At 52.0% G+C, this 21,919-nt stretch overlaps 1 long non-coding RNA gene across 5 annotated transcripts in view; it reads left to right on the top strand.

The window, feature by feature from the left end:
• The window catches only part of LOC116441113, a 44,474-nt gene extending 23,176 nt beyond the window's left edge, over window positions 1-21,298 (top strand). For 4 of the 5 annotated variants that reach the window (XR_004238893.1, XR_004238891.1, XR_004238894.1 and 1 more), the window contains exon 5: window positions 13,363-21,298. This is a non-coding gene — a long non-coding RNA (uncharacterized LOC116441113). The remainder of the gene's footprint in view (window positions 1-13,362) is intronic. The other variant, XR_004238892.1, reaches the window with a different exon arrangement.
• The last annotated feature ends 621 nt before the right edge of the window (window positions 21,299-21,919 follow it).

The raw sequence follows: 21,919 nt of genomic DNA, 5'->3' as shown, positions 1-21,919 counted from the left end.
AAGGGAAGGAGCATGCAGGTGCTTGTTGGGGAAGCAAGCCAGCAGGCAGAATTGATCGCTGGTAGTGCTGGTAGAGTGGAGGCAGAACCTGCTCCCTCCCAACACCTTAAGAAAGTGGGGAGGGACCATGCAGTTGTTGGAAGTGGAGGTGCTATGTGTGATGGGTGGGAAGGGAGACTGGTGTTCAGCAAAGCTGTAACAGCTCACTAGCATGAGATGTTCCACACGACATCTGTCTGTGTCCTATAAATTCATAAATCACCTCTCAGCTTGAATCACTGCAGCAGCACAGCAATATTCTGCACAGCTTTATCTCTTCCCTACCTAAACATGGGCCACTCCCTTCCCCCAGCTGCCCTTCCCACACTCACCGAAGGCAAACCTAGCTCTTTAATTCCAATCACAAATTCTGGAAATGATTAGTGGGCTGTCATCACTCAGCCCCACCGGATATTGGGCACGGGGCATTTCCGTCCCCTGTAATTGATCGTGTGCAGGGCTGCCTGGCTCTGCGGCGGGCAGGGGAGAAGTGAGTGAGAGCTGGGTGTAGTGTTTCCCTCCGCCTACCTCTCTCATGGCTCGGCTGGGAAAACTGCTGGACCAAGAACCGGGCAAAGAATAAATTCATTCATGGCTAAAGGTAAGGGGACAAGGCAAAAAGGTTCCCCAAAGAGTTGGGCCTATCCTGTCTAGGAAAAGAAATGAGAAACAGTGTGGTTGGGACAGGGGGGCAACACTGGGGCAGCCCCTTCACTGATGCGCAGAACTGCACTTTGTGAAACTGCTGTCGCATCCCTCAAGGGGCCTGGGAACTCAGCGGCCCATTCGCCCAGGGCGCCCAGAGGCAGCTGCCAGCTCCAGCCTGATGGAGAGGATGCTGATCAGCGTCGCACCCGCAGCCACTCGGCAGCCTTTGTTCCCTGCTCTGCCTGCCCCTTTCCCAGGGCGCTCTCTGGCTCCTGGGAGCTGCCCGTTTGCCAGCTGCCTAGCGAGAGCTGCTATCTGCCCCGTGTGAATGTCTTGCATCCATCCAGCAGACTCCCAGCCTTCCGCTGAAACGTCTCATTGTGCAGCTGGCTGGACTACGTGAGCCCGGCTACGTGGAGCTTTGAAGTTAACTCTTCCTTTTGAGTCAACAGAGCTGTGTGGTGTAATTGTAAAATTTCCCTTCATTGGCTAACCTCCTGATGTTAACAAAAGCTCCCTGCTATGTAAACCAGCCAGATGCTGCAGGATGCTGTCTGCAGGCTCACGTACACTCCTTGTGCCACAGGAGGTGCTGGACTTGCACCTGCAGGCTCCCTCAGCCAGGCAGAGGTTGGAGCCACGTGCCCCACAGATGGGGCAGAGTCACTGGTTCCCTCATCCTTTTGTCAGCGACCTCAGATGTGTCTCCCTTCCTTTCAGATTACTTGGCCCTGCAGAAATCCTGGCTGAAATGGTCTTAAATGTGGTTGTAATTATCTTAAGAAGAAGGGGTGAGGTTCCAGATGACTTTGGAATAAAGGCAGAAGGATAGTACCTGTTTTTAAAGGAGTAAAGGAAATGGAGTCACAGGACTTCAGAACTTTCAGGCCGCCTTGAGCACCAGCAAGGGCCCTGGAACAGACACCCTATTTATAAGGCTGACCAAGATAGCAAGGTGAGAAGTAACAGTCAACATGAGTTTAGCAACAGCCTAATTTCCTTCTACAACAGGGTTGGAGGAGATGAGCAAGATGTGTCCTGGCTCTAATGCTGAGAGCTACTTGCATGATCAACCTGGTTGTTGGTTTCAAACGTGTATTACATTCCACAGAATCATGGAATGTTAAGGCGTTGGAATGGACCTGTAAGATCATCTAGTCCCAACACCCCCTGCCATGGGCAGGGACACTAGACCAGGTTGCTCAAGGCCTTACCCAATCTGCCTGTGAACACTGCCAGGGTTGGGGCATCCACAACCTCCCTGGGCAACCTGTTCCAGTGTCTCACCACCCTCACAGTAAAGGATTTCTTCCTAATATCTAACCTAAATTTCCTCTCTTTCAGTTTGTGCCCATCACTCCTTGTCCTATCACTACAGATCCTGACGAAGAGTCCATGTTCAGCTTTCCTGTAGGTACCCTTCAGATACTGGAAGGCTCCTATAAGGTCTCCATGCAGCCTTCTCTTCACCAGGGTGAACAGCCCCGAGTTCCTCCACCTGTCTTTGTTGGGAAGGTGCTCTGGTCCTCTTATCAACTTCATGGCCCGCATCTGGACTTGCTCCAGCAGTTCCATGTCCTTCCTTGTGCTGGGAACCCCGGAGCTGGATGCAGCACTCCAGGTGGGGTCTCATCAAAGCAGAGTAGTGGGGAAGAATCCCCTCCCTTGCCCTACTGGCCACTCTGCTTTTGATGCAGCCCAGGATTCCACTGGCCTTCTAGGTTGTGAGTGCACAGTGCTGGCTCACGTTGAGTTTTTTTGATTTGCCATGTGGTGGTTGCAGGCACTTTGGAGCTCAGGATGGGAGTTCAGGCAGGGTGTGACACTGGTGAAACAGATATAAACAGGATGCAATTCATAAGCGCAAATGCAAGCCACACGCAGCAGGATAATTTTCTGTATGCATATACAAGGGGGCAACAAGGCCTTCAGAAAAGGACATGGATATCATTGAGGTGGTGGGTGTCATTACTGAGTGACTTGATGACACACAGATGTGAAGAAAAACAAAGCTTGCTGCTAGGCTATATAAACAAAAGTGCCACAAGCACCAGGCATGCTGCAATCATTCCACTTTATGAAGTATTAGGAAAGCCTCATACTTTCTGGATATATTCAGTTTAGGTAATACAGTTCAAGAAAAGCTTACACCTATTAGAGTCCATGAAAGATGATCAGCAGCCTAGTAACCATGACCTATGAGTAAAGTTTCAAAGAACTTAATTTGTTTAGTCTGCTTATGAGAGGAGGAAAGCGAAAACGTGACAACCTTCACATTTGTAAAAAGGGTCTGAAAAAGAAACCAAACAAGTTGTTCTCTATCTTCAGGAGGTTAGACATAAGGTTAGACATCAGAAAAACTTTTCAGCTCCTTAAGGACTCCTGTTCTCTTAAGACAGAGTGCTTTGCAGAGTCCGCACAATCACAGAATCACGGAATGGGTCAGGTTGGAAGGGACCACAGTGGCTCACCTGGTCCAACCTCACTGCTCATGCAGAGCCATCCTAGAGCACGTGGCACAGGATTGTGTCCAAACAGTTCTCGAGTATCTCCACTGAGGGAGACTCCACAGCCTCTCTGTTGTGGCAATCTGTTCCAGTGCTGGGTCACCCACACAGTAAAGAAGCTCTTCCTCGTGTTCAGGTGGAACTTCCTGTGCATCAGTTTCTGCCCATTGCCTCCTGTCCTATTGCTGGGCACCACTGAGCAGAGCCTGGAAACATCCTCTTGGCACCTCCCTTGAGATACTCATAGACATTGATGAGGTCCCCTCTCAGTGTCTCTTCCTGAGGCTGAACAGGCCCAGCTCCCTCAGCCTTTCCTCATAAGAGAGATGCTCCAGTCCCTTAACCATCTTTGTTACTGTCCACTGGACCTGCTCCAGCAGCTCCATGTCTCTCTTGTCCTGAGGAGCCCAGAGCTGGACACAGCACTCCAGATGTGCCTCACCAGGGCTGAGTAGAGGGGCAGGATCACCTCCCTTGACCTACTGCCAATGCTCTTCCTGCTCCACCCCAGGATACCATTGGCCTTCTTGGCCACAAGGACTCACTGCTGGACATGGACAGTTTGTTGTCCACCAGGACCCCCAGGTCCTTCTCCACAGAGCTGCTCCTCAGCAGGTCAGGTCCCAGCCTGTGCTGGTGCCCGGGGTTGTTTCTCTCCAGGTGCAGGACCCTGAATTTGCCCTTGCTGAGTTTCAGACAATTCCTCCCTGTCCCTCTCTCCAGCCTGTCGACATCCTTCTGAAGGGCTGCACAGCCTCTGGGGCATTGGCCACTCCTCCCAGCTTTGTGTCATCAGTGAACTTGCTGAGGAGGCATCTGCCCCTTCATCCAAGGATAAATTAAACAATACTGGGCCCAGTATTGAACCGTGGGGGACACCACTGGTGACAGGTCTCCAACCAGACACTCCAACTCCAACAACACAACCTCCTTTTCGAGAAATTTCCAAACCCAAGATGCTACAAGTACTCGTCAGGCTTGCTTGGATAGTGGTACCTGTCCTTGGCAGAGATACAGCTAGATGATGTCTCAGGTGCCCTGTTTTAAATCATGCACCATTACATGGTAAAGCACAGCTGGTCTTTGCAGGGTGACAAGGGCATAACAGTGATTCTCCCAACAATGCCATGTTTTCTAGACACTACACCATGTTCCCTGTTTCAAAAAGTGAATAGCCTTTCAGGATATATGGCACAACACCAGGAAGCCTAAATGAAGTCTGTTCAGACAGACCTGCCCTTGAGCTGACAGAAGACAGCAGGCTGCTATAATTTTTTCATGGGAAGTGCAGTAGTTTAGTTGCACTGTGGAGGCTCCTAAATTTGCAGTCAACCAGAAAGGCTTATTACATCATTCCTGTGTACAAGAATCAGATGGGAGGACTTCTTGAATAGGTCCTTCATTTGGTGCTGGGTAGATAACAAGTGAAGATTGAGAGAGGAGGTGGAGGAAGCCTACCCTTTGTGGTGGCTGAAGTTCAACTACTGATGGAAGGTAAGCTGCAAATGTGGAGTAAACAACAGTCATTGAATGAAGTTTCATGAGAGCAGGAGAAGGGGGGCTCAGTCTCCACTAGACCTCACAGCAGGAGAGCACAATGAAACTGCAGAGTCCTCCAGGGATTCAGTGTGAAGGTGAACCCACAGAAGTCCATCACAGCCATTGCAGACTTCTGCAGAAGGCTGTCCAGAGCAGATCTGAGCTACCTTCCTTTTCACACAGACTTGTTGCCATTGCCTCCATGGGGAATCCATCTTCTGTCTGTGCTGGTTCAGCCTGGTGCTGAAGTGTGCAAACCACTCCTTCAAACTCGAATGCTCTGTGAAAGCTGGCTCAAGCAGTGGGTGCCTCTGCCAGAGGGTAAGCATGTTCACAGAGGCTGGGTGGAGTTTGCATGGAAAAGCTAGACCCTAAACCTTGCTGACACAGAAAAGCCAACCCACCATACGTTAGTGTAACGGAGGCACGTTTGCAGTGGACGAGCTGACCGTTGTCTGGATTACAGCACTGAGATGAGAGAGGCCACTGTAGTATAAACATCTGTCAAGAGCAGATGAGGTCTGCAGCAGAGACGTTCCCCACAGGTTTATATGATTTTCAAGGACCTGAGGCCAATGATCTGTTTTCCGCTTCTCAGTGATTTCACAGAAGAGCAACGTCAGTGATCTCATGACCCATTAATAAATAATTCCTCCAAACTCCTTGGCTGAATCGCCCTTATGTAATGTGCAGGATGAAACCAAGGGGAATAGCTTCCTCCAAGATTTCATATTGCAGCTCAAGAGTATTTGATAAGGCCATCCTGCAGAGATTACAGAATCCCTGTGCTTGGAAGGGAGGAGAAGGGGGTCACAGTAGATAATACAAATTAGATCTTGGAAAGTACCTTCTCTGGATGTCCTGCTTAGCCAAGATGAAACTTCCCCAGCAGTTGGTTCAGTTCTGCTGGATGAGGAGATACACATCCATTCAACCCTTAGAAGCTATAACTGGCCCTCCAGACATTCCCGGCTTTCACTGGAAACCAAGTAGATTGTGTCTACACTATTGATTTCTACCAGCCAGCACAGCTTTGCTGCTTGAGGGCATGAAGCAGGGAAACAGCCGCACCAGCCCAACATCTCATAACATCTCATTTTTGTATCTGGCAAATTTGTTCCAGGGGCTGAGCTTGGAGGAGTACCACAGCTTCCTCCACTCCCTGTCTGACTGTGGTGCTCAGGAGACTGAGTCATCCATTTTTCATGTGGAGCTCCCCATCGTTCCAAGGGAAAGGTCGTGCTTCCGGCATCCCTTGGCATGTGGGTTTCCATTCATTTGTGGATGTCCAGGCAACATGCCATCCCCACAACAAAATGGCTGCTGCTTAGTTCCTCTACTATGAGTTCATCCCTTAGGATTTTGCTAAATTTCTCCAAGTCTTTTGGATAGTCTGAGTAGAGAGCACACAGCATCTGGAGGTTTTGCACTGTATTCGAGTCAGAAAGGCTGCCTGTCCTTTTCCCTTGATTCCTGCAAGTCCTGCACAAGGCAGGACTGAATCAGACCTTTTGCTGCTCCATATTTTCAGGCAGCAGAGGTGTATCTGTTCCTATGACTTGCCAATGGGCTCTGTTAGCAGGAGTAAAATATTAGAGAGCACAATATCCCCTCTTGCCTCCCGGTCCGGAGAATATTAGATCAATAAATATCCCAAGGCAGACCAGCCAAATCAGGGCCTTCTTATTGGGAGAAGTCAACCAAATCAGACTGGGTGGTCATAAAGTGGTCCACTTGCCCTGGGGAGAACATAACACATCACTTCATGGTGGGATCTGCTGATGTTCTCCTTGGTGTGGACAAAACTCCCCTGTTTTGCAGAAGGTGGTAAACAAGCCCTGGACCTCATCCCTTGGCTCCAGGGCATACAGTTGCAAAGCTCCTCTGATCAGTGTGGGAGGAAGGCCTCCGCCCTCCTTATGGCTGCCCAGTAATGATCCCCAGCTGCAAGCTTCTCCCTTCCAGGCCTGGAAACCCAGGCTGGCCTCAAGGGTGTGGCACAGGCTGTTTAACCCATTCCCTGGGCAGATGGATGGACTAATGGACAGATGGATGGACGGACGCTGCTGATGCACTGGGAGCCTCTGTCTGCTGGACTGGCTGGTTGGGTTGCCAGAAAGGTGCTGAAAGGCTGGGGGTGCAGGGTTCATGTGCCAGGGGGAACAACAACAGTTTTGCTTGCTCCCTGCTTGAATACGCCCCAGAGAGCAACATCTTCCCTGGGCTGACAGCTCTGCAGGCACTGAAGCATGACTGGGAAGTGTGCTTCTTGGCAGCAGGATGGGTTCTCCCCAACACCTTCTTCAGAGGGCTGTTCCCAGTGGCTCCTGCCAGCACCATGGGGCTGGGGATGTCCATCTAGCAGACAAGCAGGTCTGTGGGTTACTGCAGGGTGCCCTCTTCTTCCACAGCCTGGCATCCTGGCAGCACCTGGGACTTTGGCTCCATTTTTTAAGCAGCTTTTGTCCCTTGGAGAAGGTCGGCAGCAAGGAACCATCTCTGGCTGGCTCTTCTGTGCAGGCGCTGGCGAGTGGCCAGCTGCTGGTGTGATGCCTACGTAGCACCGGACCATGGAGATGGGGCACGGGATTCCTGAAGTGATGGGACTGAAGCACAAGAGTGGAGCGGCACTGGATGGTGAGAGGCTTTCTCTGCTCACACAGCTAATAGACTAATTAGCAAGGAGCTCGAAACTTGGCTGTGTTTGTTGTCAAATGCAGGCCCCTTTCCAAGTGGTGTTAACAGCCTTCCCTTTTCAGTCTGCGTACATTGTACAGCCAGGGCTTTTCTGCTGCTTTACAGAGGATTCTTCATTTAGTAATGGATATAGGCTGAATAGCTGTTGCAGCTATAGGTGACACCAGGGTCAGGAACGAGGGATGGCAGGAAGGGGGCAGAGTCCTGGGGCTGGGAGAGCGGTGGGAGGCTGGGAGAGGGGATGGAGGGGACACTGACCCAGCCGTGCGTAACGCGCAGCTGGGCTGGGGGCAGCGTGGAGCTGTAGGGACACTGCAGGCTGCCAGGGTGGATCGAGGTACTTAGCCAGCTGAACTTCCCAGGGACCTGTGATGGAAGGGCGGGGTGTCTGTAGGTGAGAGAAGAGCACATGGGCAAAGGTGTGCTTCCAAGCGAAAGGTATTGCTCCTCGTATGGCTTCTCGTGCCATTTGCCCACTTCTAATTAGGATGCATTTAAATTGTTTAAACGATTCCTTTGATAAACACTCCGCTTTCACACAAGAGACAAAAAGTTCACAGAGGCGAAAGGCTGCCGGCACTGGCAGGACGCCGGCAGCATGCGGGCGAGGGGCGGGCGAGCTTCCCCGCCACCCGGCTGCCAATGCAAATCTCCCAGCGCAGCTGAGCCGAGACCAGGGGAAACCGGGAGGGTTTCCGCCAGGTTCCCACAAGCACGGGAGCCGAGGCTGTGCCTGCGATCACGTCTGCCCGCAGGCAGCGGCCTTTGTGGGCGCCCAGCTAATGGTTATTCACTGCCGGCCGGAGCAGGGACTCTTGCCACCCTTCCATCCGGACACCTGGCATTTCAGTTCACTCCAGCGTCCCAAATGATGTGCTTCTGACTCTCCAAATTCAGCTCCTCCTTAGGAGTATTGTCCCTTGGTTCTTCCTGGTGTGCCTGAGACCGAAGTGACTGGGGGCTCCTGGGGCTGCCCTGTCCCCCCAGGCCAGTGCTTTTTGCAAGGGAAGGCGAGGGAGGGAGATGAGGGCTTTGCAGGGGCTTGTCTGCAACCTCAGCTGGAGGCAGGGTAGATGCCTGCAGCCCTGGCTATCTGTCAATGCTCCACAGTGCCTGGAACAGGGTTTCACATCCTCACCACACACTCAAATACTGCCCCAGCCAAAGCTATCTGAGCACCTGCCAGCTGCATACAAATATTATCTGGGTGTCTCGGCAAATATTAGGCACAGGGCCTGGAGGGTGCCCAGCCTCCCCCTGAGCTCCATGAAGACTGCTTGCCCGCAGCAGGCCTGGCTTTCCCACAGACATTTACACTGACATGGCACCGCTGCTGCTGTTTTCTTTGGATTGAGGCCAACTGCTTATGGAAAAGCAGCTGAAGCAGCACGGACAGCAGGTAGCGCAGAGCTGGGCTGGGGGGAGTGCTCTGCCAATGCAATGGCTCACTTCCCTGGCATGGCATGGTGTAAGTTGCCCAAAACCTCAGGTGTAGGATGGTGGTTTGGCAGAGTCATGACTTCGTGACAAAAGCCATGACTGAGAGTTTGACATATCCACACTCATTCATGTGATGCTTGGAGCCAGAAAAGGCTTCTAAAAACGTCTCCTCCTGCTGCCAGAGATCAGGAGAAATTAACTGCCTTTAATAGAAGCTAGGGGACCTAATATCAAACCAGGTATTTGAGCCCTCTTACACCCTTGCCACTTACTGCCAGGCTTTTGTCCCTGTAAAATCTCTTGGGAGATCATGCAATGAGCACTCCATGCCAACCCAAATTTAGCCAGCCCATGGCTGCCTGGGAGCTGGTGACAGTGTGTGGTGTGTGACTTGCCATAATGCTGGCTGTGCTCAGCTTCCCCAGCTGAGCCACTGACCCAGCTGCAACGTGGCCAGAGACACTTCTGAGATGGCTGTGCAGACTGCTGGGGTGCTGAGCACTGGCACTGAAAAGCTCAGGATCTCTATTTGGGCCTCAGGGTCAAAGTTTTCCATGAGCATCAGCTTCTAGCCTGGAAAATACGTTTGGCAACAGGGTCAGGTTTCCAGCTGAGAAGAATGAATGATCTCACCACCAACTAGACTATTTCCAGAGTGACATTTCCCTAATGGAGTGCTCCAGTGCTAGGCTCCTCTGAAGCAGCGCTGGTGGCACATGGCAGGGCCAGGCTGTTTCCCCATGTGCTATCTCAGCTTCATCATTTCCTTTGCTTATCCCCCGTGTGTTAGGGATTTCAATGCAGAGACCTGGCTGTATTTGCATTTCCAGCTTCTTTCTGTGTTTGCCTCGCTGGGTCTGGATATCTCCACCAGGCTTCTGAATGCTGGTAATTCCCACCCTTTCATCTCCCTTCTAAGATCTGTTTTAAATTCACACATCTGTTAATTTGGGATCCCGGCCTAGGGGTTGGGCAACCATGGAGGCAGTCTTTGTTCCTGTTAGTTCTCAGTTTAAACAACCCCTGAAATTGCCTTTGAACAACCTCTTCCCCTCTGGTCCTTTCAGTTTATCCCTTAACTTGCCTTCTCCTTTCTGCCCCTTCCCTTTTCTGACCACACCGCTTCTTACGCTTTTCATACCTGCTTTCTACTCATCCCAGCTTCCCAGCTGCTACTTCTTGGCCCTCTTCTTCCTCTTTCCCAGTGACCTGCTTGTTTTCCTAGTGGCAGAGAGGCTGCCATGTCACCCCAGCACTGAGTTCAGTGGTCTGAAAGGAAGTCCAACATGCTTTTGTTGGACTTTGCTGTGCCTTGGCCAACAGGCCAAGATGCCTTTCCACTAGAAGTACAGAACTGAACAGCCCACACATTTGGAGAGCGCTCCAGAGCTGGTTTGGACCCAGGAGCTTAGCCTTTGTTTGCATGTCTACCCATCTTAGCTGCTCTGCTCAGGCTACCTGGATCAAAGGCTCGCTCTTCCTCACTGAACACTGCAAAGGCAGCTTGCAGGATGCAGTGAATGAAGGCTGTGCTTAGATCTGCCTCGTTTGCCGCCACTGAAGGGAATGTGGTGGCAGCCCATTGCCTATCTAGCTTTTTCCAGTTTTATAGACACATAATTACTCATCTGCTTCAAGAAACCTTGCTGTGACTAGAAGGATGAGTTATAAATCTGCTGTGTACATGATGTGTTAGGTGGCAGTCAGGCATGCTTCAGGGCAGGGGTGAGGGGCAGGGGCAGAGCCAGGGCCTCGGGGCTGGGCTAGCGAGCCACAGTGAGGACATGAAGTTGAAAAGTGCTGCCTTCACGCAGAAGTTGTTACTTGTCAGGCCTGCTTATACACTTAACGCTCTTAAATGCTTTCACCCTCTGATAGCCAGAGGCTGGATAGTGGCCTTCTACAGTGAGTAACTGAGAAATTAATAAAATATTTACAAGCACGATTGAAGCTGGTGTTCCTGCCTCCCCATGACATTTGCCTCTCCCTGCCCACAGTCTTCTTTGTGTTTCCCCTGCAAAGAGCCGGGGCTCTGTGGCGATGCCCACTGGCCTGGTCTGCAAGTGACACCCAGCAAGGGAGGTAACTTGCTGCCCAGGAGCATCTCAGTACTCTGGAAAGGCACCAGCCACCCCCAAACCCATGTGCTACGGCTTCCCCATTGGGCTTGTCTGCTGCAGGATGAATATCTTTCTCAGAGGATCTCAGTTGCTGAAACCCCTCCCCTCTGAGGAGCAGTTGTTTGGGTTGGATATCCCAAAAGTGTGCAAAAGCAGATGTGAATGGCAGAGAAACACTGCTGACAGGCACTGGTCGCAGAGTCGTGACCCGCAGGAGCTGCTGTGGGCTCTATCCCTGCATAGCTACACTGTTGCCACCTCCCTGGAGAGCAGAAGTGCTACGTGCTCTCTGGGATGTAGGGACACCTTGGTTGTGGTGTGGGTATATTCTTAGTTGTGCCAAGGGTGGGTTTGAGGTCACTACGTGCCTATTGTCCGGTGTGTGATATTCCAGGGACTTTCCTACCCCAGCGGTGTCACCCACGTGTGCGTAACTGTTACTGACAGCTGCTGACTCATGAGTGAGCACACCAACCGTCTCCAAAATATCTGGAAACCTCATTCATTCCCAGGAGATGAGGAGAAGGAGACTAAGACTTAACTCCCAGTTGGTCTGTGACATAATGCCCAGAGGTGCACATGAAGAAACCATGTCTTCTGAAATGCTCCACTGTGTCAGTCCCTTCCCTTCCCTTCCCTTCCCTTCGAATACAGGGGAAATTGTGTCTGAGTGTGGAATATGAATGTTGGGTGATTTGGGGAGGCATTTTTGAGTGGGGGGTACAGGTGAGACTTCCTTTTGCTCCTGAATTGGTGGGTGAGAACTGGGAGCAGGGCAGGATGCTCACAAACAGGGCTCCAGGAGGTGGCCAGGATACAGGGGGTTGAGTGGAGGGAGGGAGCTTTGGTGCTCTGTGGGAGCTGTGCCGGGCTGGGAACCGCTCTGAAACTGCTGACACAAGCAGAAGCGAGCAGCAGCAGCATCGTGATCCCCGGCACGGCATCGCACACGGGCCAGCGGGAGGAGGCGCGTGGCCTTGGGACAGTGGAGGTCACTATTTCTCCCTCTTAGGTCAAAACTGGCAAGACGGCTGGTGAGACAGAGCCGAACCCCCGCCTGCTTGGAAACTCCTGCGCACCTGGGTGGCAGCGGCCGGGGATGTGCGCGGGGGCAGGCGCAGCCCGGGGACAAGCAGCCTGTCCTGTCCCACCAAGTCCCTGCTGCCGGCCACTGGCGGGGGCCGGTGCAGGGAGCCCCGCGCCCCAGCCCAGGGCAGGGCGGCTGCCAGCCCGGGCGCTCGGCACCGCCGCGCGTGTGCCCGGCCCCGCTCGCAGCCGCTCGCACGTTGCTGACCGCACGTACATGCCCGCAGCCCAGAAGGCCCTGGCAGAGGCCGCGTGTCCCGGGCTGCCAGCCGCCCCTGCCGTGCTCCTTGTCTGCCTGCCAGCCAGTGCCCCATCGGCTTCTTCCCTCCCTCGCTCTGGCTTTCTTTTTTGCTGCTTTTTTTCCCACTCGGCCTGTTGCGTAAGGACAGGCGGAGGGCACAGAAAGAGGGGATGCCAGCAGGGAACGGGAGGCATTAGGGGGTGGGAGAAGGGCCGGGGGCATCGTTGCTTGGTCTGTTTGGAAAGAGATGGGTGCTCATGCCACCACTACAATCGCTTCCAGAGAGGTCACTTCCTTCCCTCCTTCTGCTCTTTGTTTCACGCCACAAAGAAGGAGCGGACGGTCTCCGTGCCAGGCAGGGAGCATGTCCCCCATGGGGGGGCAGCGTGCTCCAAGCAGCTGCTGTGCCTAGGATTGTGTCTTTGTCCTGGCTCCCACTGCCCAAAGCAGAAAGGTTCTGCTGCCAGGTGGGGCTGGGACCCCTGGGCTTTTGCCAGCATGGACTAAGTCATTGCTTCCCCCCCTTCCCTGTGTCACGTCAGGGTCTTGCTGTGATACATACAGCTGGGTGGCGTGGCCCAGATTTTGGGGTAGGTGGCTGACCCATCAGGACATTGTACAAAATACTGTGGTGGCTGGTGATGAGGAGCTCTGTGACAGAAGCACCGCCAGATGAAAGGGCCTATATGCAGGGCCTATATGTTGTCAACTCAAATGATGGATGGAGGATTAAAAGGGAGACACCAGGACCCTTCTGCACATTAGTAGTGTGCAAGGGTTGCTTTCATTCGTGTTTGTTAGTGTTCCCTGTGATGTCCAGGATGATGTCCCTCTCCCCACTGTTCCTTCAAATCCCTGTCTCTTTTTCACCTTGCACCAAGTTCTTTTTCCCCAGCCTTTCCAGTCTGAGTTCTTTGCACTGATATCAGGGAAATCTACCCCTGTACTGTTGTGACCCCAGAAAGGCAAAGGTATTATGGCAGACTCTTGGCCACAGTTCTGTGCAAAGCCCTCTGATGCATTTTTCTCTTTCTCTTTTTTGTAGGTGACCCAGGGCAGAAGGCAACCAGGTGGATTCTGACTCAAGGTTTGAGGGGGATCTATGAGTTTCGCTTTCATTAACCTGTGAATCCTGCTTACAGCAACAGCACATTTGATACTCTTTCTTTCATTTTTGCCTTCCATTTGTTTCCTTTCCAGAATCTCCATCCAGTTGAATTCTTTGGCTGGGAAATGTGAACTCATCCCTCATCCAGGCAGGCTCAGGTTCTCATGGTCACTGCCCTAGACTTCCCAATCACCCTGCTGTTCATAGTGAGTCTCCTGCTGTTACTAAGAGAAAAGGTCAGGGGTATGATTTTTGCTCTGCCCTCTCTCATGGTGAATGTGTCTTTCTGACTGTAGCACATGGCATTACCTTCACTCACCACGGGAATGTCTGCTCACATCCAACATGCCCACAGATGTCAGGGGGCAGCTTGCCTCAGTGAGACCTCATGCCAGCAATACACGTTGTGCCAGCAGCCTCCGTGCACCAATGGGACTCACTCCATGAGCGTGTGCTCCCCGTGAAGCTTGCCCTGGCCACGCTTACAGTGCTGGCCACCACAGCCAGCCACATGCTGCTGTCACCTCCCCTGGTGCGTGTCTGCAGGATCTGCTTAGTGACCTTGCCCATTTTATTCCTGACTTTCTTAGAAATCAGAATGCCTGTTTTCTCAGACACACTGCCTTGTGCTGGCATAGCGGTCTTACACACACTGCAGCACTTGTGGGTGCTGTTGGATATAGCTCTGTGTCCTCAGCATGGAGATGCCTCTCCCTTCCCTCATCCATGTTTCTCCTTTGGCATTTGTCCCTTGATTCTTTACCCCGAGGATTTTTGCCCTGAGCTCTTTGCTGGCAGCAATTCCAGTCCCCTCTGACTATCTTGCCCGTGGAGATGGTGACCAGTGAGGCCACATGGCTGACTGGGTGGTGGATGTCACAGATCACAAACGGATCCACCTCATTTTCTCCTAAGCCTGAGCCAGTCTCTCATTTCAGAGAAGTCTGTCCATTAACTCTCAGGGCTGGAGAGTACAATTATGTGTACTTGTATAGCTTGGAGCTTTCTAAGCAGCCCAAGTAAGTGGTTTTCACCTTTTCATCCAGTCACTTCCTGTAAGAAAAGACACATCCGTTCTCTTTGAGTACAGATCTCACAAATGAGTACAAACCTCACACATGCCAGCGCTGGCTTTCTTCTGCCCTCATTCCTGGAGGAGAATCTCCTGGCCTGCACATACCTTTGGCTCTCCAAAATCATATTTGAATGAAGAAAATCTTCCTTCAGCAGAAGGTTTGTGCTTTGCTAACAAAAGGAAATCCCTGAATTTGTTGATGTTCTTGGGAAACTTCTCCAAGTCCTTTTCTCTGGTACTGCAGGGGCAGTGTGGACAGTGCTGACTTCTTTATGTGAGCCCAGCGTGTCTCAAGCCATGCTTGAGGCTGCGGGTCGGTAATGAGGCCAGTCATTTGTTTGGGCTCCTGTGGATAATTCTGTCAAGGCCAAGCACTCTGCCAGTGAGCTTCTTTTAAGGACTGATTTTCTTTTACACAGTCAGGACTCAGACAGCCTATTATTAACCTCAGAGCCTGATGGCTTGCTTTGCATTCCCATTCCAGTCTGTGCTTTCACTGATTCCAACACACAGCTACTGCACTTCTACACACCCCTGTTCCCTCCCTGCACTTGCTTTGAGCCCTGCCTCACCAGATCACCTTTGCCAATGTTGCATCTCAGTGAAACTTGTCATGTCCTTCAGCCATCCACAGAGAAGAAGCTCTGTGAGGACAGTGTTGTTTTCAGTCATCCTGTCCTAATTACTTGTCCCAGCAATCCCATGGAGTAGGGAAACATGGCCTTGCTCTTCTAGATGGGCAAAGAGACATGGCAGCAGCAAGTGGAAAGTCAATAGCAGGAACAAAACCTGAATGCAAAGCCCAAGGGTGCCAGGCTTAGGTCAGGACAAATGCCACCAATCCTGAAGAACAGCAGGCACAAGTGTGTATTTTGCCCATACCCAAGCAGCTGTGTCACCACTGACAGTAGGAAAGGATGAGAGGGGCTTTGCTAATAAGGACTCATAATGAGGCTGTGCCTGAGTTCAGACCTCCTGCTTAAAAAGTCCCTCGACATGTGAGGAAGCAAGCAGCAGTGACCATAGCAGGGCAAACCTCAGAGACCATGGGAGGTCTGAGGGTGCCAGGCAAAAGAAGGGACAAGCCTGTGCCAGCACATCTCAGTGGAGAGGTGAAGCAGGCATCCAAAAATAGCCCACCCTGCTGCCAAGAGCAGTGAGCCTTTGATAAACAGTTTAAAAATAACCTCAGTGGGAAAGACATTGCAGCTCCCTCCGAACTGCAGATCAGAACTGAATTTGTGTCCCGTTTGCGTTTCCATGTCCCTGCCAGCTTGCTGTGGAGCATGTTGCTCATGTGATACCTGCTGCCTGCAGATACTGGCCCTGACTGGGATGTGGGCAGCCATGAGGGACTGGGAAGATGCTCAGCTGCATTTTGCTGCTGCAGCAAGAGTTTGTCCTGGCTGGGAGCAGGAGCAGGGACACAGTCTGATGGGAACATGTCTGGTCAGAGCTACAAGGTGCTTTTTGTGTTGCAGCTTCCCACCCTCCTGTTGACATGAGGGAATGGCTTTTGTGGGTGTCAGGCAGAGAGGGGAAAGTGCAGGGATGTCTGCCACAGAAAACTGGAGACAGATGAGCCAAGGGCCAGTGTGTCCTGGAGAACCCTTCCTAGGGAAGGGGGGTTTCAGGGACCCTCTGCTTTGTGTGCTCTCACTCTGCACTGAGATGTGGAGTAGGGACAGAAAGGAGCCCTCCCTATCACCTCTCCACATCCCCAGGGTAACAGTGCTGGCCATGGCCGGGATGCAGCCCCATTCCCACCTGGCTGCCCCAGGACAGCACCACCTCTCTCTAGGGCAATTGGGATTTTGTGGGCTGAATTGGATTTTTGTGGTCTGCTGGTTCTTCAGTGGGGGACCTCAAAGCTCTGGTCACCTGCACAGGAAGGCCTGGCACAGAGCAGAGCAGCAGGGCTAACTGCACCAGCACATGCTCCTGGGCACTGTGGCTGCAGTGCTGTACGAAGTGACAATGCTTATGTCCCCCTTAGCCCAAGGCCACCACATACCCCCTCCTCTGGATGTGGGACACAGACCCTGCCCTGCTGCCCTGCCCCAGCTCCCTGGCAAGGCCCACTCCAGAGCAGGGCCTGGAAAGAAAAAGTTATGTACTGACAGAAAAATCTCATACTTGGAAAGGTTATTGTATTGCTCTGGTGGGTGGGGGAGAGTGTGATGGAGGTGGGGCGAGGCAGGGGCCGACAATCCTTCTCCAAACGTTGTCACTCTTGTGCAGTGATCCTTGGAGTGCCCTTGCCGTTCTGCTGCCAGCAGGCAGGAGCCAATTAAGGGCAATTAGGGTGGAAGCGGAGAAGGCGCCCCTTTAGCTGCCGCCAGAGTGGCCACTGGGAGCGCTGGCAGGGCTCCACACTGTAAGGTTATTAAAGTTCTCCCCCATATTGTCCTTGGAAGAGATGCTTCGGAGCCGTCTGCTCGGAGCAGTGAGATGAAAGGGAGACACCCTTTGATGTGTTCGCCCGTTCACACAGTGCCTCTGGGGGGAATCAACCCGAGCACTTCTGCAGCACCTTCCACCACTGTTAATCACCCAGGCGGGTTACCCTGCTATCTGAGGTTTCCTAGGCAGAGCACAATCCCCCAGGGCACAGACGTGGCCTCTGCCCCACACGGTGAACGCTTTTCCATGGAATAAGATGCAGCAGGCAAGAGCAGAGAGCTGCAGTGAGGACAGAGGATCTGGGGCAGAGGGCTAGCCCATCTCCACGAGGAGAGGAAGAGAGGCACAGTCAACAATAAGTGGCCTGACTGCTGCCACACAGGCCATGGCATGGTCCCAGGGCTCTTCCTGGGTGCCTGCATGCTCCACAGCTGGATACTGGTAATCTCAAAGCCTCCCTCTTATCTGCATGTACTGCCATAGGACATCAAACCATATGGAATGACAGTGGTTGAGCTTCTAACAGCCTTGTTGCTTATTCTGTCTCAACATTTGCAAAATCCCCTTCCTTGGCCATCCCTTCCTCCCCTACAGCTCAGGCAGCTGAGGAACAGCAGAGGCAGGAGATGGGGCAGCTCTGTGATGTGTCATGAAGGCATCTACTTGGCTTGTGGGAGAGATGGTCCTTCCAGTCCCTGCTTTATGGGCCTGAGTACTCGGTTCCTCTGGGCACCAGTGTCCTGCCAACACAGAGATCCCACCATGGCACAGAGTTTCCTAATATGTTGCTCACTGCCCCTTTATTCCTTTCTGCCTGTCCATTCCGCTTCTTGGACAGTCCCTCTTCCTCCCCAGGGGTCACACCTCCCCATCCTTATTTTTTCACACTTTGCTGCTCCCAGTGTTACTGTGCCCATCCTGCATTGCTCCCTGCATTAGTCTTACTGCCAGAGGACGGCAGCGGGGGTGAGGCTGGAAGAGGAAATAGGTGCAGCTTTTACCACTGGGCATGGGTTGTGGTGGGATGGGAGGAAGGTCCATGGCAACTCACCATTTTCACAGAACCTGTAATTTTCCTGCATCCAGAAGCTGCTGCTAGATGGACTTCGGCTTTGTCATGACATGGAGGAGAGCAGGAATGCTCTCAATGCCAGGCATCAGTTTTTCTGTTCCAGACTCCAGGCATTATTGGTTTGGGCCCAGTTCCCCAAAGGCCTTTGCCGACTCAGTGGCTCTACGGAGGTGACCCTTTGGGCAGGTGCATTGCTCTGCCACCCTCCCTCTCCGGCTGGGTGGCTCCCTGCATCTCCCAGCCAGCCACGCCTGCTGCGCAAAGCTGCCCTCTCCAGCACTACGCACAGGGCGCAGTGGGAGCAGCAGGCTCTGAGCATGCTGCCTCACAGCCTCCAGAGCAAAGGTGGCCCCAGGGCACTGCCCATGGATTTTCCACCCACAGGTGTCACCACCCTTCCGGAAGGAAGCAGTCAGCCTTGTTTTGAGCAGCTGCCTTGCAAATGCATCCTCTCTAGCACGCAGCTGCCTGACCCAGGACAACGTAACCTGTGGCCTCAAGGAGTGAAATGCAGCATTGAAAACTGACAGTGCTGCACACAGACAGAGCGAGTGATGCTCTCCACCAGCTCCTGTGACAACCACCTTTTTGCTTTTCAGTCTTTGTCAGGAATAGGAATGATCTCTATAGTTTCTTTTCCTGCCTGGTGCTGCCTTTGCATCTGCTGCAGAGCAGAAATTCGAGGAGATGGATGCAGACCTTGGTCTGCTTTGTGGAGATACTTCTAGTGTTTTCAGGTAAGGTAAAAGTCTTTCATTAACAAATCATACCTGCTGATCCCAAAGCACCTGAGATCCTCTCAGATTTTTTGCCAGCATTCCTCGTACTTTTGTGTAGCTCCAAACAGGAAACAATGCTCTTGGAAAAGCTTCAAGCAGCTCCAGAACGGGTCCCTGGAAACTTGGTGAGGTAGTTACAATGCAGAGCTCAGAAGTACTCTTTCCGCATGTGCTACCTCTTGGAAGCCAAGGAGGGATTCCTAGGGCCAGGAAGAGAGAGTGTATGCCACCATGTGGCAGCAGATTCCCAAGCGTGGAGCTCAGGAGAGCTTCAGGCAGGCCCAGCTCATTGCTCAGGCTGGAGGACGGCCTGGCCCCCACAGGCAGAACTTCAGCAAGGAGTTATGACCTTCTGTGCACTGACAGGGAGGTGCTGTACAGGCGCCCTGTGCCATCTCCAAAGGCCCCAGCCACCCCCTCCATGAAGGTAAGATTTATTCTGCAATTGAGCAGCCCTGGAATTTACTATGGAAGACAATATTCATCTGAGAATTGTGTTCCAGCACCAAAGACCCATTATTCACAGTGACAGCCTGCAGAGCTGAAAATAAACAAAGAACAAAGTCAAATCAAGTAGCTTTGGCCAGAAACCACCCTGCCTCAAGGCAGAAGACAACTTCTAAGCAAGAGAGACAACTTCTGAGGAAGAAGCTCTTTTGGAAGCACATTATCCCACTGATGCAAAGCTTCTTGCTTTTCTCTCAGAAGCAACCAAAAACCAGCCTGCCAGAGAACTTTAGGTGAGATGGAGGCTTAATTTGATCCAGGCTGTTCTTATCTTCTACATTTCTACATGTAAAACAAAACAAACAAAAAACCCAACAACAACAAAAAAAGTTTCTCATCTTTCTGTCAATGAAGAGCGCTCTAAATATCTGGAGTTAATATAAGAAACCACTGCATTGTTCGTAGTCTGAATTATGCTGCAATGAGGACTCTGAGCTGTCACTCATATCAACAGTCTCTTAACTCTAAACTCAGCAATGGCCACTCGAGCCTTAGGTTCCCTCACTATTGCGTGTTGCCTGAGCGTGTGTTTGTCCCCTAGGCTCTGTGCTGCCCCCCCAGACAGCAAAATGCCTATTTCTGCCTCCTCAACAGTGTTGTGCTGGAACTGCTACAGTGTGTTCTATAAATACGGCACTGTCAGCCTAAAACGCATTTGAGTAGAGAGAGGAGTAGCATGGGGACAGCTGCCTAGCTGGGTTACTTGGATATTTCATTCTCTTAAGTGCTACACTGTAGTTTGAAGGTGCAAATGAAGCTATTGACAAGTCTGAGGTCTTTTGCCCTAGAGATCCAGGTAGTCCAAAGAGCGCTGTTCCCAAAAAAACTTGGAGTAAACTTGTCTTGAGCATCTGGATCCATGCAAGCTACTGCTATATGAAGGTTTAGCTGACTTTGGTTGCTGCACCCTGATCACCCCAGGTGTTTTCCAAATTCTCCAATTCTTTGCTTTTCAGAGGAAATGAGTCTAAGAGGCTAGACTGTGCTGGCAGACCTCCAAGGCCATGTGCTGGTTTGCCCTGGTGGAGATTCCAACCTGTTGTTGCTGTCTGGGAAAACCACATCTGTGTGTCCTTGAGAAGAGCACATAAGGACCAGAGTGTGGGCTGGGGAAAAGTGGACCAGATCTACCCCTTCTGCTTCCCTCTGTGCTTGTGCAGGGTAGAGCAAAGCATCAGCTCAGGAGGCAGGGTGAGCCTGTGGAAACCAGATGCAGCACGGAGGAGGAGGAGGAAAGACACGGAGTAGTCAGGATCAGGATGGGAATATGGGACCCCAACTTGCAAAGGTCATCCAGTTGGGCTCATGCTCCAACTCACACTGGCTGGAGAAACAGGTCTTCATATACAGCAGCAAACACTCAAAATAAATCAAAAAGCATTTAAAAATATTGTCCTGCCTGGCTGCTCCAGATGAGTTTTGTAGTGAATCTGGAGGTGCCTTTTTCCTGGAGTGCTGTGCTCCCATTATGCTGCCCACGAGCTGCATGGGATCAGGGCTTGGCAACATGGGTCACCAGGGACAGTCACCTTAATCAGCTTAAACCACAGCTTGACTAAAGCCTCCAGCTGTGCTGCCCATCCCAAGGGAAGGTCTCTGAAACAGAGAGTGACCGCCCTGAAAATTCCTCCTGTGGTCACTTTTGTAAAGTCCTGCTCAGTGCAGAGAGGGACGGAGAAAGTAGTTAGTGGCATTCTGTCTCTAAAAAGCAGAGTGTTTCAGCTGTGATTCATTTTGTCTGGGGATTTGGCCTGTTCTGCTAGTTTGTGGGAGGCCAATTCAGCAGAATTGGTAACCAGTTGTTTGCTGATGCCGCCTTTGGGATGGAAGGTTGTCACCTTCCACCTGGGCGATGTGGGGGATACTATTGCCCCAGACGTGGGGGATACTATTGCCAACAGACCGGGTCACAACATCATTTCCTTCATAATGTCCTTGGAGATGTGCAGAGACGGGCCTCTTGTGTCTGTGGGGCTAGTCTGGCATATTTTTTCTTTCTTTCTTTGAAAGAGCAATAAACACCTTTGGACCACCCCACGGAGGACTGAGTTGTAGCACGTTGTCCTCAATTTGCCTTCTGCTCCCACTGCCTGTTGTCTTTGCTCCTTTGTGGCATGTGTGAGGATGGATATGTCTGTCCCAAAAAATTGTCTGCAGTCATTCTGCAGTCCCTTTGACATCTGGCAGACCACTTGTGGCCCACAGACCACAGGCCAAGAAACACTGTATGGGGTGATGTCTACTGAGTGGCCTGCCAGAACTCAGGTTCTTTGAAACACATAGCAAGAAGCAGTTTCTGTCCTGGAAAAGACATTGCCTTGGGCAGACAAGCATGGGGGAAGGCAAGGACGGGGACACCCCAACCACCCAGCTAGATTGTCCTCCAGCCCAGGGACCTGACTCTTCAGAGTTACTGTCTGAGCAGCCCAGGTGAAGATTTAGGGGATCCCACTTGCAGCTGTGCTGTGACATGAGATGGGGATGCTGGCAAAGGGCAGGCAGGTAAGGATGCACAGTGTGGGCCTGTGGTGGGAGGGAGCAGAGGGGGAGGAGGGAGCTCTCACCAGCCCCACCACACTCCAGCAATCAAAGCCCAGCCTCTGTAATTAATACTATTTAGCCCAGGTTAGTAGCAGAGGAAAATGTCTCTTGTCAGCC

The sequence above is a fragment of the Corvus moneduloides genome, chromosome 3 (genome assembly GCF_009650955.1).
Source record: "Corvus moneduloides isolate bCorMon1 chromosome 3, bCorMon1.pri, whole genome shotgun sequence".
In the NCBI taxonomy this organism is placed as follows: Eukaryota; Metazoa; Chordata; class Aves; order Passeriformes; family Corvidae; genus Corvus; species Corvus moneduloides.
Note: the sequence above shows the minus strand (reverse complement) of the source record. Positions and strands in the feature narration are given on the sequence as shown.